This window comes from Lutjanus erythropterus, chromosome 1 (genome assembly GCF_056507025.1).
Source record: "Lutjanus erythropterus isolate fLutEry1 chromosome 1, fLutEry1.hap2, whole genome shotgun sequence".
Classification (NCBI taxonomy): Eukaryota; Metazoa; Chordata; class Actinopteri; order Lutjaniformes; family Lutjanidae; genus Lutjanus; species Lutjanus erythropterus.
The window spans coordinates 35,854,306-35,871,919 of record NC_139317.1 but is presented as its reverse complement, the minus strand read 5'-3'; positions in this window follow the sequence as shown (position 1 = coordinate 35,871,919).

Here is a 17,614-nt window from a genome sequence, read left to right as displayed (position 1 = left end):
AGGCATGTTGATTTGTAGCAAAAACACACTGACTATCAATAAGTACCTCACACAACTCCCTTTAAGGTTGCTACAGTATCTTACAGGACAGTCTCTCAAACCACCAGGCCACCCTCTCCAGACATCCTCCTGTTTTAGCTCTTCAGTTTCATCTTTCATTGTCCCTGGAAGTCAAAGGAGGCAGACATAGAGGTAAGGTGTTGGAGAGAGGGATGGTGAGGGAAGGAAAGGGTAGGGGAAGGGGCAGATCATTTGTTTCCAGTTTTCTCACAGCTCCAGGCCTGGCGCTCCTACTTCTGTTGATTTACGGCCTTTCTCAACACGACCACATCTGAGAGAGGAATAATTAGAAGGCTCTAAAACTGTGCAGTTTAGGGCTGTTGTAATGAAATTTGTTGGCCTGCAGTCGTGTTTTTGGGGTGGAGTCAGGGCTGAGAGGTAGACGGAGGGAGACAGGGAGGACTTAGGTGAGTGCCTCTCATTCCAAATAGTCATGTGCAATCGCAAGAGGATAAAAGTGCACAAATGCATGCGCGCCCATACACACTTACTCTCAGATCTCGCACTCCGCTTCCCACAAACTCTGATCCAGCTTGTTCAGAGAGCTTTGCAGCGCCTTTACAAGATCATTTTATTCCTACCAACTCCTTGTTATGGTGATTAAATATATCCCCAGTGCAAGGCATCAATTACTGGGCAGTGGAGCACCACAAAGGGGCCTGGCTGGGAGCTGGGGCTGGGGAAGGGGCTTGCCTGCCTGGCTGGCTTGCTGTCTTGGCGGCTGCTGTCCTGGCTGCGATGTGCAAGGCGGAGGAGTTCCAGGCCTCGTCAGTCCCCAGCTCAGCTCCAGAGGAGAGCAGAGAAGCGCTGCAGGGCCTGGCTACAGGCAGGCCTGGCTGGGCGAGCAAGCAGCTGCCTCCCTGGCTCCAATGAAAGATGGAGCTCCTGAGGGAAGCCAGAACACCCCCGCCCTACATCGCTTTTCTCTGTCTCGCTCTCAGCTCTGAGGTTAGCTGCTCTGACGAAGGTTCTCTAAACAACACCGCCTTCCCATAAACAACAACAGCTCATCCCTGGCACTGGCTGAAGTGAAAAATAAAAATGGAATCGCTAATGGCAGTGACAAAAGCTCCAAGGTGGATGCGGTGGTTAACCCATCAGTTTTATTTTGTGGAATTACTTAACCTTCCTCACAGTTAAAATGACTATGTCAGGCATCCCTGGAAGATAAATGAGACAAGAAACACAACAAAAGAATAACGGCTATTACCGCCATCATCTACAAACAACTATAATCTGGTCCATGCCATCAGCCCCAGAGCTATTTCCATTTATCTTGGGTGGAGGTTTTTGTGAATGTGTTACGGCCCTTGACCACTACTTCAACAACATACATCAGTGAGTTTTGGCAGTCTCCATGCAACCTACCATCCCCTGCTTCAACACAAATAGCACACACATACCCATTGATATATGTATACACACACAAAGGTGTACAAACCAGTTTTAGTTCTGTCTTTGTGTTGACACCTATTTCTTAACATTTCAGTAATGTAGATCATTTCAGTACCTCATTGCATTTGCTACATCATGATGTTTTAAATAAAAAAAACCAAAAACTTAAACTTTGCATGTGTCCAGCATATATAATGTACAACATTTCCATTTAAGCATATATGTAGTATATTATAGTGAATTCTTTATGTTGTTCATTATACAGATATTTATTTAATGTTTATTTTTATAGGGACAAGTATTTAATATAAACCAATGTCGCACACCATCACCACCGTATTCTACAGCAGAGGTTCCCAAACTTTTTAATGTCAAGGACCCCAAAAATAGATGCACATTGGATCAAAAAGGCCAGCCCTACTGTCTTATCTTATCTATAGGGTATGCTAAGACTTTTTCTACTATTTTGTGTTGAGCTTTTATTTTTTTTGTCACTTGGTACGTTGTTTTAATATTGATACATAGTTCTCTGTTCTTTTGTTTACATATTTACTGTGTATTTACTGTTTCTGTGCATAACTGGATAACTTACTGCTGCATCACAAGAATTTCAGTAAGGCTCAGTAATGTACATGCATATAATATTAGGAAAAATGAAAATTACATTATGTGTTTGTAATTCATAAAAAATAACACTTTGTACAAAAACCAAAGTTGATTTTCACCGTAGCTCTGGAGACACACACTACTTTACTCTCACTGCAGTGGGCCCAGCCAGGTGACCCCCCTGACATCAGCAGCAGCCCAGCAGGAATGGCAGCTATGCAGGCTGCCCTTCTTTAATGGCACCTTGCCTCTTATTTACTGATCCTGGGGCATGCATCATTTACTCTGAAGCTACTGGTTTTTGTCCACCTGTCACCTGACCCCTTCCGCCACCGTTGGAGGGGGCATGGGGCTCAGGTGGTGTAAAAAGGGGAGACACAGAGGCCATCACTCACCCTCAGTGGTTGTACATCACAAACATCTACACTGCAAAAAATATCCATCTGTACAAGCACTTTGAACTGTTGCCGAATCACAAAATCTGTTTTCACTTGAAAAGGGTAAAGTAAAAATCAATGTTTGACATAAATAAACAAACCTGACATAATTTATACTGGGATACATGTTTATCTTGGTTGAAGACAAAACATAAATACCCCTCTTAAAGTCTCAGTATTAAGTATTTAGTTAGGAAAAAGAAAAAGGTAACTGCATTTCATTCAGCCAATTCAATATCATGGCCTCCAGTGAAAAAATTATTTAAGGAGGTCAAAATGTTGCCATTATTTTGTCTTCGTATCAGAAAAGAGGAACAACATCACAGTGCATTTAAAGTTATACCTTCCAGATGTGAAAATGCTGTCATCATCCAAGGACTTGACATCTAATTTAAATAAATATTTACAGGTAGATACCAACCACTGATGTAATCTAGTTAGCTAGCTAACTGGTCAATATTAATGCTAGTACTGCTACTACTGAAAAATATTTTGGAACTGTAGGAGGTCATGCTGGTGACCAGGATAGTGTGTGGGTGTAAACATAAGACCCACACAAGTTTATACTTGAAGTTTGAGTGTAAAATGTATATAGCATACAATGTAGTCTACATTTAAAAGTGCAGAATTATTTGCTTGTGCTGGGATGCAAACTAATTATGTGCGAGTGGAAAGCCTCCGATGCTCCGTCTGTCAGCTTGGTCATCTGGTGGCACTGGAAAAGTTAACATTCAGACTTACGCATAAAGTAGACTTTTACATGATGAAAACAGAACAACTGGGAAACCCACATTAAGGGCTTAGATGGAATTTTGACAAATATATAAATCCTTTTGTCCTTCATTTCACTGTGTACCCTTGTAAAAACACTTATTATTATTTTTTAACTTATTTTAACAACTTCTTCTGTTTCCTTCACATTTTTTGTCACTATTTAGGATCTGTTTGCACTGAAAATGTTTTCTCATACCTCCCTTGTCTTCAGTAGATACAAGTTTACTTTATTTAATGCATTATCTTCTTAAATATGCTGTTCTGTATGGTTTATATACTATTTTGTTTTTGACTGTAAAACAGTATATTGGTGTATACATTGAGTAGTTTGCATTTAGCATCTTTAAAAATGATAATAAAACTAGAAATCTCAAAAAAGTGCATAATTATAAGGCCTAATGCTATTAATCTAAACATTTGATTGTGCATAAAAAATAGCTGACAAACAATTAATAAACCTAACATAAAACATTATATTAGGCTAAACCAATTCACCATATTTGATATTGAGCTAATCAAAAAGTAACGGAAAGTAATCAAGTTACATTACTTTAATATTGTGATGCTTGGATTGGTCTACTGTATACATTTTTTAAGAGGTCATTAGTAATTGTATGGGCCTACATTTTTGAAGTAACTCTCCCAAACCTGACTAAAGATATGCAGTGAAACACACCTGGTGAGTAATGTAAGAAAAGCAGTTAGAAATGTCAGGACTGAGGGCATGTGAGGGGATCTGAGGACAGGAAGGGTGGAGTTAGGTATTAAAGATCCAGAGTGGATAAGGTAAATCATGAGAGCCGTTGTGTCCTTGCTCCTTACAGACTGAATCCTGGGCATGTCAGAGCATGAGCTAATGTTAAGACTTTTCACTGGGGTGGAAACTGCATTTTAAAAATTGAACATTTTAGTCTGTCTATAGAAAGGAATTACCAGTATTTAATCAGTAATCTGGTATTCCTTGGAAGAGAGAGCCTTGATTTCAATGACACTAAATTATATTAAGTCTCTATTTAATACCAATTCTGCTTAACAGCTCACATGCACTAAAAATATTCTAAGTACCTTACATGTATTTCAATAGCAGGATTTCTGATAAGACCAGACTGACACGACTCTCAGCAAGTCTACTCCGTACAACAGTGCAACACTTCATTGGACATGTGTGGACCCTTTTTCTGTATCCAGCCAGCCTTTCCCTGCTCACTTTCTAATCAGGGAAGGGGAGGGTTAAGGGGCGGCTGGCCAAGAGGACTGAAGAATCTTACTGGGATGTAATCCCGTCCAAGTGGCACTGGCTCTTTCTTCTCTCTTGTTAGGGCTCCTTTGTGAGGTTCCAGAGCTTGGGGCCCGGAAGGGAGCAGAGGATGTGCAGTGGATGTGGCAGTAAGGCCTGGGGAGAGATGAGGGTGGGGGTCCGGGTAGAACCTACACTATAAGAAAATTTCAACCCCAATGAAAACTGTTCATTCCAGCAATGGAATTCATAATATTGTTTCTTAAAGGCAGAAAAAAAGGCCCTAATCATGATGAGAACAATTCACTTACTTCAAATGATATATTTCAATATTGGTGCTGGGCGGCACGGTGGTGCAGTGGTAAACACTGCCGCCTCACCTGAGTTCGAATCCCCCAGATGGGGAAGGCAGGGGCAGGGCCTTTTTGTGCGGAGTTTGCATGTTCTCCCTGTGTCTGCGTGGGTTCTCTTCAGGTTCTCCGGCTTCCTCCCACAGTCCAAAGAAATGCATGCTAGGTTAATTGGTGACTCTAAATTGCCCGTAGGTGTGAATGTGAGTGTGAGTGATTGTCTGTCTATGTGTCAGCCCTGCGATGAAGTGGTGACTTGTCCAGGGTGAACCCCGCCTCTTACCACACGTCAGCTGGGATATTGTAGTACATTGTTTTTTCAGTTACAATGGCAAACATATAACAGACATATAAACAGACAACTGTTGCTGCTGGTGGAAATAGGACTGCAACAAATGATTATAATCTGTTGATAAGTCTTTTTGATCAATCAATTAATCATTCAATCAATCATATGAAACAGAAAATTGGGATGAGGGAGATTGTTAAGTACTTTTGCTACTCATTTTAACAGATTAATAATAATTTTGGGTGATTCGTTGTCTGATCATCATCTAAACACCTAATAAACTAATTATCTCAGCATTAACTCAAAACATAAAGACACTATTTCTATGTGCTAAAGAGCTTTTCCCAGGAGTGTAATGTAGACAAAGAGCAGGCCCTCTGACAGACAACTTGCCTTTGCAAGAGATTCAGTTTGCCACCTAAGAAATATGCCTACGTTCAAAGAAGAACATGAACAGTGCTATTTCCTATCTGCCCTAAAAAAAGCCAAACCCATATCAGTCATGTTTAAATTTCATCGGTAAAAAAGTCTACAATCTATGACAAAATTATATGTTTGCTCCACATAAACTATAAACAGCATAAATAAACTACATAAAAACATTCAATTATATCAAATTCTCATTTTCTTTGTTATTATCTGTTACAGTGGTAATATGTATGTTGATGCTGTACAAAATTATATCAGTTATTTTATGCACAAAATCTGTCAAGACTAACTCATTTGAGTGTAACTGTTGGTAAAATATACTGCATATACACCTAATGGTTTGTGTGTGTGTGTGTGTGTGTGTGTTTCATAAGTAGTAGCTTATGTGTACTAGGGCGCCTGATAATAGCCTGCACTGGGGCCTGTGGTCACCACCTTACGCCACTGGTAACTCTTCTAATGTAACATACTGGAATAAAGATTAAACATATTTTTTAAGATTAATATGTACAAAAGGAAACTTTGAATGAAAAAGACTTAGACTGAAAAAGACTATAAGTTACTTGAGAGAACAGATAGTACTTGCAGTGGAGGATTTGCGGTGTTACTGTATTTGTTATATTACAGAACAGTACCTCTGGATGTGGATTCAGTGTCTCAGTGATCTTCAACAGGTACCACCCTAAGGCCTAAACAGTATGTCCTTGTGTTCATAAATTAAGATTGTAAATCTCAGTACTATTTATGCAGTGTAGTGCAGTGGCTGGCTGAAGTGAGGGCAGACACGCCCGACTGTTGAATATCAGTGACATTAACACAACACTGGTTTGTCATCTGGAAATCATTTAGAAACCCAGTGATCTATGACAAATGGGTATGTATCCTATAAAAATAAACACATCAGAATCCAAAATCCATATACATGCGTTTTTTTTCTCTTCTCTGCACATCTGTCTCCTCACACATGAAGACGTCTGTGGGTCCACGTGCACGTCTGCTTCTTTGAAAATGAATGGCTTATGTATCCATACCGATACATGTGTATATATCTTTTTTATTGAAGCCTGTTTGTATGACAGCAGTGTCACTGGACCATCTGTGCACACTCTGCATGAGAGTGCCTGTCTGTCTTTCTGCTCCTCTGGAGTGAAGCTGCCTAGTTAGGCAGACAGTAAAGGGGTGGGGACAGGGGGGCTCAGTAGGAATGCGGCCCTGTGTATTGTTTGTAAAAATAAACCATCTGGACAAAGATATTTGAAGAGAATTTATATTAAACAGCTGCAAAAGCAAGCTTCTGTGTGTGGACTGGTGATGCAACAGGACCACACCACAAGTCTGAATCTGATCATCGCCCAGGACGAGGAAAGAAGGAAATCAGAGAAGAGGAGTTTCTAATGCCTCCCTCAAAATACGAAGAGCCTGCTACAGTGGAGGGAGAAACAGAGGACTGCTCGAGTGTGGAAAAGGATCCTCCAGCAGACAGGTTAAAGTGGGGAGACATCATTCTGCAGTGGGACAAACTTGGGTGCACAGGAAAGCTCTAACAAGTAAAGCTGAGACACTCGCCCAGTTGCTGGCACATCATAAGGAGCAGATGTGGAGGGCTAAGAAGCCTGCTGCATGCAACCGGCCATCTGGCCAAGCTAAATATTGCCTCAGTGCACCCCCATTCTATTTGCCTTTGGCGCATTTGTATTGTCCATGGTCACACATAGGTACACTCCAATCACTGTCGACAGGGAGGGGGATTTATGGAGGTGCCATCAGGGTGATTAGTTCCACTGGTAAACAATGGCCTACCCTTGTTGTGTTTGACTCTGCGCGCTCCACAGCAGGCGTGAATGGCACGCAGCAGAACAGCACTCCCACTACTCAATGGTGTCTGTCTCTTTCTGCTAAAGTAACATCAAACAAACACTGCAAACAAAGGGGGCCACTAAACGCAGACACAGAATCAAAGGGGTTGGTGTCTGCACAGAGGGACTGCAACACTTCACCCGTTCCAAAATGCCTCCTGCCTAGTATGGCCAACATTTCTGGACACAACAACGACTGAGAGGAGCATAGCTGAATAGTCTGGGCCAGCTGTATCATACAAAAGGAAAATAATTACCACTTGTTGCATGTGGCTTGAGACATCTATAATAAAAGACATGGGTTACCACATATGCAGTTTTCTGTATCATTAACTGAATTACACATCATAGCTGCTACTGTTCTGCTTCAGATTCTAGCACAGGCAGGATTCTTTGCATCATTCAGATATGATTTCATTGAATTGATGTCAGCTGAACACTAACTAAAAATAAATACTGAAAAACTATCCAAAATTATAACAATCAGAAAACCTTGACAAAGATAAAGGGAGAAAAGTGTGACGATAAATGAAAATCAGTCCTTTGTCTTCAGCACAAAGTTAAATCAACAGCTTGTCTAATTGAAGTTCACACCTACATTTGGATGCTCTTACATCAGTCAATATTATTCACTTTTAATAGTTAGTCTTTGGGAGGGTTTATACCAATTTAACTTAAATGCATTAAATACATACACTGATGGCAGAGGCTGCCATGCAAGGTGCCAACCTGCTTATCAGAAGTGATACAATGCTATCTATCCATAGTGCCCCATGATGAATCTGTGTCCACCTATGGCACAGCCAACAGGAGTAATTTGGGGTTCAGTATCTTGTCACTAAGGACACATTAAGACTTTAGGAGCCAGGGACTAAATGATTAGTGGACGGCCTGCTCTATCTCCTGAGCCCCAGCCAACTTTTATTGGAGCTGGGAATATTTACCTGTGATATGTTGGCCAAACTCAAAACCTGGTTAACGCTCATCCTTGGAGCACCAATACATTTAACATATTGTTGTAAGATTGTTTGACTTCCAATAACTTGACCAAGTATGATTTTGAGTGCACTAGGTATTGGTTCATGTGTTTTAAGATATTCTTCCTGGGGTTCAACACTCACATACAGCACTCTCCTGTCAAGCTGCTGGAAGTCGACCACAGAAACACTTAACTTGACTGCTGGCATTCATACAATCCATTTGGGCCTGAATTATTTTTACTGATATTCTGGGAAACTATTTCTTAGTCTCCTCTTGGCCAATTCGTTTTGACAATAAAGATTAGAAAAAGCTTTCCCCTGGAATACTTTCTCTACTCAAAGAGATTCAGTCAATTGAAGACTTTACTGCTATGAAACTTGTGGTCCAAATATCTCAAACTAGAGTCTGATCGATAAATTTTCCAGGCTGATATCAGTTCATTGCAGATATGTCAGGGACTACCAAAATGTTGGATGATTGGAAAAAACATTTTTAATGCCACTGACATGCTTTTGTCACCTCTAAAGCTAGCTCCTGCTCAATATCTTAACAACACACTTAACCACCTTTAATGGATCCTCACCAAATAGTTTCTTTCTCAAATACATTTAAAACTTTGCAGTCAATTATCCTGTCATCTTTCTCTGGATACATCATCAGCTCTTTGAGCGGTCAGTCTACACTCCAAATAAGATCCATCCCAAAAAATGTACTTCAAAAAAAAAAAAAAGAAAGAAAAAGAAAATGGGAATGTTGGTGTACATGGATTGAATACTGTAGTATTGAATACTAAATTATTAGGGATGTGCATCCAACAGAATTTAGACACCACAACTGGTTACAACTCCTCTTAGGACAAATAGGAAGCAGGTAAGACGCCCTGCTAAACCCTGCCCTACTTGTCACTGTGCTGCAGGCCTCAACTGTAGGACACAGACTTATCTGAAGACATAAAAAAATACATCCGTCATTAGTCTCACCTTGGTCTGCTTGCATCACAGACCAGGCATTCCATGTCCTCCTCTAATCATCCGAGGACCAATATCCTGCAATTAGTTCAGTTTCCACACTCTGCCCTCAGGTCCTGCTTCAGCCTGGGAAATGGGATCCAGTCCCCTCCTAAGCCTCGGCTTTGGTGCTGCGGAGCACGTCACACACTCAAAGTGCAGCCTGCCAGCCATGATGTGGTTGTTATCTTATGTTTGCATGGGAACCACATGTAGTCACTACTTTCCTTTCATATATGGCATGATAGTTAGCACAGACAGGGTGGCAGGGTGGGCTGAGGATTAAGAGACTGTCCCATAATGATTAAGTCCAGCTAAGTGTAATGTTAAAGTATCCTTCAGCGAGGTACACAACTCCTGCCTGAGTGTATAAATTCCTGAAATGCAAAATGTACGGCATGTCTGCTACGATGTGGTTAATTATGTTCATGTCTTCATGGGAAATATAAAAAGCAGGTAACTTTCTTTCATGTTCCAACATGCTGGTTATCACACAGAGAATATGTTGTGGTTCATATGACTTTGAAGCATAAACAGGGTCAGTCAGAGTTCACCTACACAGGAACTCTTTTGTCGATGACTACAGGATTGGGATCATAGCACACAGGCGGACTTGTACAGTTGCATGTATGATAGGAAGTGTGCACGCATGCATCAGTGGGCCCCTGTTTATCCCATCACACGGAGTTAATAATAGCAGCAGAATAGCGCTCTTTAGAATGTCCTTTTAATTGGTTTATAAATTCTGCCAATTATGCAGCGGCATTCCCCCTCAGGAGTCACCTTCACTAATCTGCTTCAAGCCTAAGTGGAATCAAACAGGCCGGTGTCATGGAGTCAAACCCTGTCGCGGGAAAAGGGTGCGGACAGCAGGCATGCGTGTCTTTGTGTATGTGACTGTCCACATATATGTGTGTGTGTGTGTCTGAACAGAAGATGGCTGTCCTGCAGCCTGGCAGATCATGTGAATACGGCAAGCCAATTGGATTAGCAGATTACCACAAGATTTGCCCTCTGACCTGTTGAAGGCACTCAGACAGCCATGAATTTGGCTGACTGACGTTGGTGCAGGCTGTCGCTTCCTCTCACACATACAGTATACAGTGAACACACACACACACACGCACACGCACACACACACACACACACACACACACACACACACACACACACACACACACACACACACAAGCAAGGTAACAGTGTAACCTTTCTCTGCCTGGAAGGGCGTAGATAAACAGGACACTATAAGTTAATGTTCCTGCTTCAGGAGGATTACAAGTATGAAGGAGATTAGCTACAACACTACAACAATAAGAAGGGTTAAACCCAAGTATTCTCAAGTGCCAGCTACAAGTGACAATTACTGTTATTTGTGGAACCCCTCAAACAAAAAAGGTATACAGCTTCTCATTGAGAACCATGCAAATTTAATTTCAAACATGTTTTATATTTGAATGAGTCTGGCAGTGTTGTTCACATTTCACTTAATTAAAAATTCAGTTCACAGAGATCAAAACCTGATTCACATTCATAGTTCAGAAATTTGAAGTTTGAACTAAGTTCACAGTCCCAGAATCAACTAGATCATGTTCATTTCTTCTATTTTTTTTTTTTTTCAATTTAAATACATTTTAAATACAACCTCCCCCTACAAGGGACAATGGAATCTATGTAATATCATCATACTGAATGATGCAAGATATTATTGCATGTTTCTTTTCTAATTGATTTGAATGATCACCAAACATATCTGTAGTCATTAACAGGTTATTCCATTGGAGGTGATTATGTTACTGCTTGAGTGAGTGTGTGTGTGATGAAATGACCTAATTTTGAATACTACTAGACTGATTAGGCAGTTTTTTGTGCACAACCATGACTGTATGATGCAGGACCTCTGTGATTCAGAATTTTAGAAAAACTTTTTTTTTATGGCTCCATGCCAGCGACAGCTGTGAACGCTCAAGAACAACTTCAGGTAATTTCTTCAAACTTGGTTCAAATGACCACTTGGATGCAAAGATGAACTGATTTGATTTTTGTGGTCAAAGGTCAAAACCAGGGTGACCTCGTTAAATGCATTTTTGGCCTTAACTCATGACTTATGACAAAATTATAAACAAATATCTAATAGGATAAAATGATGAGGTGATGATGTCATATATTCAAAAAATTAAAGGTCAGCTTCACTGTGACATCATAATGTTCAGCTTTCCATCAGTCCTCTGAACTTTTATTAAATTCCTTCAAAGTTACAGGTCAATATAATGGTAAGTTCCATATTAAATTCCCTCAAGGTCTTCTCTACTATATGAGTCTGGACAGACATGGATGTTAACTATAACTGCAGTCTAGTTGGTGGAGGCATACAAACTGTGAGGCCGCGAGGAGCCACAAGTGATCAACAACCGCTTCAGTTTGAAATCTTATTTCAGGTCAGGACAACGTATGTGGGGGTTATGTTAAGGTTGGTGTAACTTTGCTGGTCGCATGTGGCAGTTGTGGTGGCTTTGCTGTAGGTGCTTCACCATCTGTTGCCTGAGGAGATCTAGACTCTACTGAGCACACTCGTCTAGTTTTTAATTTGATTATTTATAGCATGAAAGTGGCTATAGTATTAGCAGGATAATACCCTCCTACTTTGTATGATGGTTCCTCAGGGGCAAACTCCTGCATCATCCATTGCAATCACGGATTGTACAACTTGTTGGGTACTATCCCTGACTTATGACTTTAAGCTGTCGTCATACATGTCAAGCATATGTAAGTTTACCCTTTTTTCTTCTGTAGTATTCATTCAGTGAAGCTGGGTTCACCAGGTCACGTATGGCTACCTGTGGTCTGAAGCCAACCTCCCCAGGAGAATAAAGCTGACTTGTTTGGCTCCAGCAGCCCTAATGTGTGGACACATTTTCTCCCAAGTCAGAGAGTGGTTTGCCAGTGGCCCTCGCTGTACCTGATGACCCGCGAATCACCCCTGCCACTCGATGATGTATTTCATTTCCCATGTCTCTTGGCTGACTGACAAATACAGGTTATTCACACATGTTGCTGCTGTTGTTCCTAATCCATTACACAGCTCACATGTCCAGGTTTGCCAGTAGCTGCTCTCTAAACAAGCAGAAAAGACATAGCACCGCTGTTGCCAAAAGCCTTTGAACAAAATTACTTCCTCTCACACACCACGGCTTTAATTATGTGTTGGAGAACATAAAACAGGTCGGACAATTTGTAGTGGGAAATCATATTTCCATTGAAAGGGCTTAGGACATAACCAATGATTTATAAGAGGAATGTCATAATTATTTTTCTCCAGCAGGCCAAGGATCGGGTTTCAGCTAATGGGTGTCGAGCTGAAAGCACTAATTAGGTTTTGTAGTCGACTGACACTGGCAAAGAAAGAGAAGGTGCCACAATAAATAAGTTCTCACCGTGTAACTCAAAGCCTGTAATTTGAGTCGATGCTCCTGTATTAGGTTGTGGGAATTATAAACGTCTCAACAAAATGCAGATAAGTAATTGCGAGGTGTCTCACCCATACTTTGGCAGTGTGGAGGGGCTCTGACAAGTATGATTACTGGAATAAGCCTGTAACAATGCTCGCTGTGGGCTGCTGTATGAAATTAAAAACAAATGACATTTTACAATGCTCGTGACTTTCCTAACAGTTGCTACTGTACACCTCTATAAAAAACAACTGAGCTATCATCATAAATCTGAAACAAATATATTAGAGACTGTATTCTTAAAGGGGGTGTATTATATTACCGCGTGCTAAACCAACACATTAAAGTTCTGATTTAGACACACACTCCTCTCTGTAGAATAATAGTGATATTTTTAAGGAAATTAAGCCTGTGTAAAAAGATGGATTGTTCATACTTGTCCAAACATGACATAAATCACTGACTAACTTGCAGGCAAATGTTGTTTTTCTTCTTCGTGCCTGACATAAAAAGCCATAACATTATGTAAACATAGACTGTTACCTTTTTCAGCCTTGCATGAGCAAACAAAAAGGTCTGCTGGCCTGAGCACATGACCTCTAATGTCTGGAATTTTCCATCTCTTCTTTTGAAGAGACTTAAAAATGACAATTAGAGAGCGGGTCACATGACCTCTTGATTCATGGCTACTCAGCGAGAGCCGCACATACATAAACCGTCCGACAACGTGAGGAGCTGGCGTGGGTCCGTGCCGAGTGCCAGCCAGGTGCTCTCAGCAGGCTGTCATCTTGTGAGACACACTCAATAGTCATTAGGGATGAAGGAGGCCCTATCTCTCCATCCAGGCCCGTGGCCCTTAGCAACACACACAGACAAACACATACACACACACATACACACACACAAACACAGCCAAGTGGCACCTTCCTGTAAACAAACAACATGCGGCAGCAGGACATGGCAGCGGCTTCTCTCTCCCTCCTTTGACACTGATGGCTTAAGTCCCTCATGCATTAGTACTCTCCTCTGGCTCTGGAGAGCAAACCAGCTGGGCAAGCCAGGACACCTGATGGCTGCCAGGTCGGATGCTGCCAGGACCTGAAGGAACACCTTTCAACAACAGCCGAGATGAAAGTCGCTGCAGGCTACGGCTTTTTTTACTATGTCGGGAACTACAGTAGGTAGTAAAACCAAAACAACCACTTGCAGTGCTCCATAAAGTGAGGTTTCTATATATGGCAAATCAAATCCATGATCTGACACTAATATCATAAATATCCAATTTGAATGATGAATGAGTTCAACCAATGTCTTCTTTCTTTCTCTAATCACCATGTGTTCTCAGTGGATTCATATACCAGTCGTATCCTACAAAGGTAGTTACATAAAAAGTGGAACAAGAAAACATGACTCACCACCTCGCCTATGTACGAAATATCTATATGATTCCTGAAACATATGACACTGATATGTCACAACAAAAGCCCTCTAACATAATGGAAAATTTGTGACTGGCAAGTAGCCAAGACTCTGTAATTCATTATGACAAATTCAATCACATCAAAATAAATAAAAATACTTTTCGATGAATAACTTATTTGATGTGGTTACTGTTATGCATCCAGAAGATTTAGTTATTTTCCCTTTGTTTTTCATTACATGTACTGATGCAATAGTAAATGTTTAGCAGATGATGTAAGAGAGGACAGTACTGTCTTATGCACATCCTGGTGGCTCAGGTCAAAAAGATACCCACAATTTACTGGGTTAAAATCTTCCCTGAATTTTATGGTAAAACAGCACTCAACTCTCAAAATTTTAATCCATCTTATGATTTACACAAGAAGCAACATTTCAACATAGCATGAGATTATTTCCTATGCTTCATGCCACTTTAAAAAGAATTTCCATTATTTCCACCTCAACTGAGGTCTAACTTTCATAACTGTGGCCACTCTGACTATAGATCATGACTGACTTTGCACTTGTTCCCTCAGTTTTGGTAAAGATTAGGTAGATGCAGAGTCAGGCTATGAATCTATATATCCGACAGGCAAGCAGCACAAACATCGAAAAACTTAACAAACAAAGTTAAATTTTACAGAATTTCTTTCTGCAATCGATTGGAAGTAAACACAGAAATTAGTTCCCTGGATTAGCCTCTTGGGACAACTAGTTGCCTATAATGTATCTGCAACAGAAACATCAAGCAGAAGCTCTTTATAATCAGGTGCAGCACACATCAATGGCTGACATTTGCTTTTTAAACTGCAGGTTAATGAAAGATAATGACAAATGAGCCTTTGTAGCCAGCAAATGCCAATGAGTCCCGTCTGTAAGATGTATCAATATAATATTGATTCTGTGACATGAAACTATGGTAAAAGTATTGTATAAGATTTTGGCTCAGTAATATCACTTTAATATTGTTTTTATTGTTTTTATCCTAGTAAAAACTCTATGACACTTATTTCCACATTATTATTTATTTCACCCAAACTAGGCTGAAGTGCACATTAATGGAAAGAGAGTTTGTATAAAAAATAAACACAGTGGTGCTTGGAAGCAATGATGTGGGATGTGAGCATCATCCATGACAAAATCTGATTCTTCTTGATCCTCACTGGATCAAAGGCTGAGAAAGCCAATAGAGTAGTGCAGGTATATCACAAAAGCAATAATAAACTAATCAAGTAACTAGCAGTGCAGAATAGTCAGCTATCAACTGATTAAATTTGGTACAAATAATTTATCACTTTGTTTCTGAACATTATTTGATTACATTTTGTAGGGTGTATATATATTTAAATAATCAAATATTCAATAAAATTATTTTTTTCTGTTGTATTTCCTGATACATGCTGTCAAATTTAGATAAGCTGCTCAGTGACATTACCCACATTACAAAAGTTTGTTTTTGCCAAAACAGCTCATGCAATGATACACACAGTGCAGAGTGACATGCCCCACGTGACTCAGATGAAACAACATTACAACACACACACCTGTCTGATGCACACACATACACACACGCACACACACACGCACACACGCACACACACACACACACACGCACGCACGCACGCACGCACGCACACACACACACACACACACACACACACACACACACACACACACACACAGAGTTCTGCCCTGTTTCGACCAGGCTGCAGAATCCCCGAACCCCTGTCATTCATTAGTTTACAAAAGCTGTGTGAGGCAGACATGAGGTCACTGTGCTGCTTTGAAGCCTGAAACACACAGACAGTGTATTAGAAGGTAAAGAGCATCTGACTGCGACCAAGACAGAATACTTATTAACCCGGTCAATGAGTGCTGCTATTGTGTCTCTCCTCACCTCCCCGGCGAGGAGGAGCTGCACTGAACAAGACGTTGGGTGTGTGAAGGGCCAGACAGGTCAAATCCTTTCCCGTACCCGTCTGAATAATGTCTCCCTGATAGTCTGAGAACAAGCTGCTCCACTGCAGATTGTGCAAATATGACCGCTGTTCTCAAACAATTTGTGCAACCATGCAAAGTTATTCTTAGAATACATAATATGTAGAGCAATGCATGGGCATACACATGTAAGCACTTGCTGTGTGTAAGCGCACACACACACTCGCCATGGTTGGTTGCTGAGTCAGTGTGTGAGGTTGCTGGTGTATGAAATGAGGGGAGTACCTTTCATTTCCTCCCCCTGGTTCTCTTCAACTGCCAACAGGAGTATGTATGCCTCCCCCTCGGCTGTTTCAGCACGTCACAGCTCTGACTCAGAGCCAAAGAGAGCAAACAGGAAGGATGTTAACTGCTGTGAAACACATACACATCTAGAAAGTAGCTCAAAGGAGCCTAAAAGCAACACATCCTCATACCTAAATGATAGAATAGGTCAATTATCAATTAACTCATGACATTAAACACGTGTTTTACATTGTAAAACTGCCATGGTTTAGTTAGATTTAATCACAACAATGACGGTTTAGGAAAAGATTGTGGTTTGGGCTGAACTAACTACATATATATTAGTTACATACTAATTCTGCATATGTCATGTGATGGAACTGACGTTACTCACACAACAACATTAACTCATGTGAAATTACACATTTAAAATGGTCACCGTTTGGTTACATTTAAGCATAGAAATGGCTTGGTTAGGTTTCAAAAGAGATCATGGTTTGGGTAAAAAAACACTACATTATGTATGATGGAAGTGACATCACTTAGGTGACAACATGACACATTGTTTACATTCTAAAAAAGTTGCAGTTTGGTTAGATTTAGGCACAAAACCGATTTGGTTAGATTTAGGCAATAAAACTACTTTATTAGGCTTAGGAAAATACTGTGGGTTGATTTGAAATACCTACATTACATATGTCCTGTGTTGAAAGGTACATCACTCGCACAACAGACATCACGTCCGTAAAAAAATTTTTAGTTACTCAAAACTTTAAATAACTCAGACAGGACTCAAATGACTGTCTAATGGGTGAAAATCCTGTGTTTGTTTGGCCCGTCCATCCACCCCACAACCTCCTCGTCAGTGCTTATACTTCTCCTGTTATACTTCGTACGGCCACTAGGGGCATCGCCTAACAATAAACAGATATATCAGTGGGAATTAGCTTCTCGCACTTGCGACCAACACGCACGTTTGTCTGGTGAGGACAGGCTGCCTAAAAGAGTTCAGAAAGAAGGAAAAAAGGTCTAACTGGAGCAAAAGCAGCACAAATACATA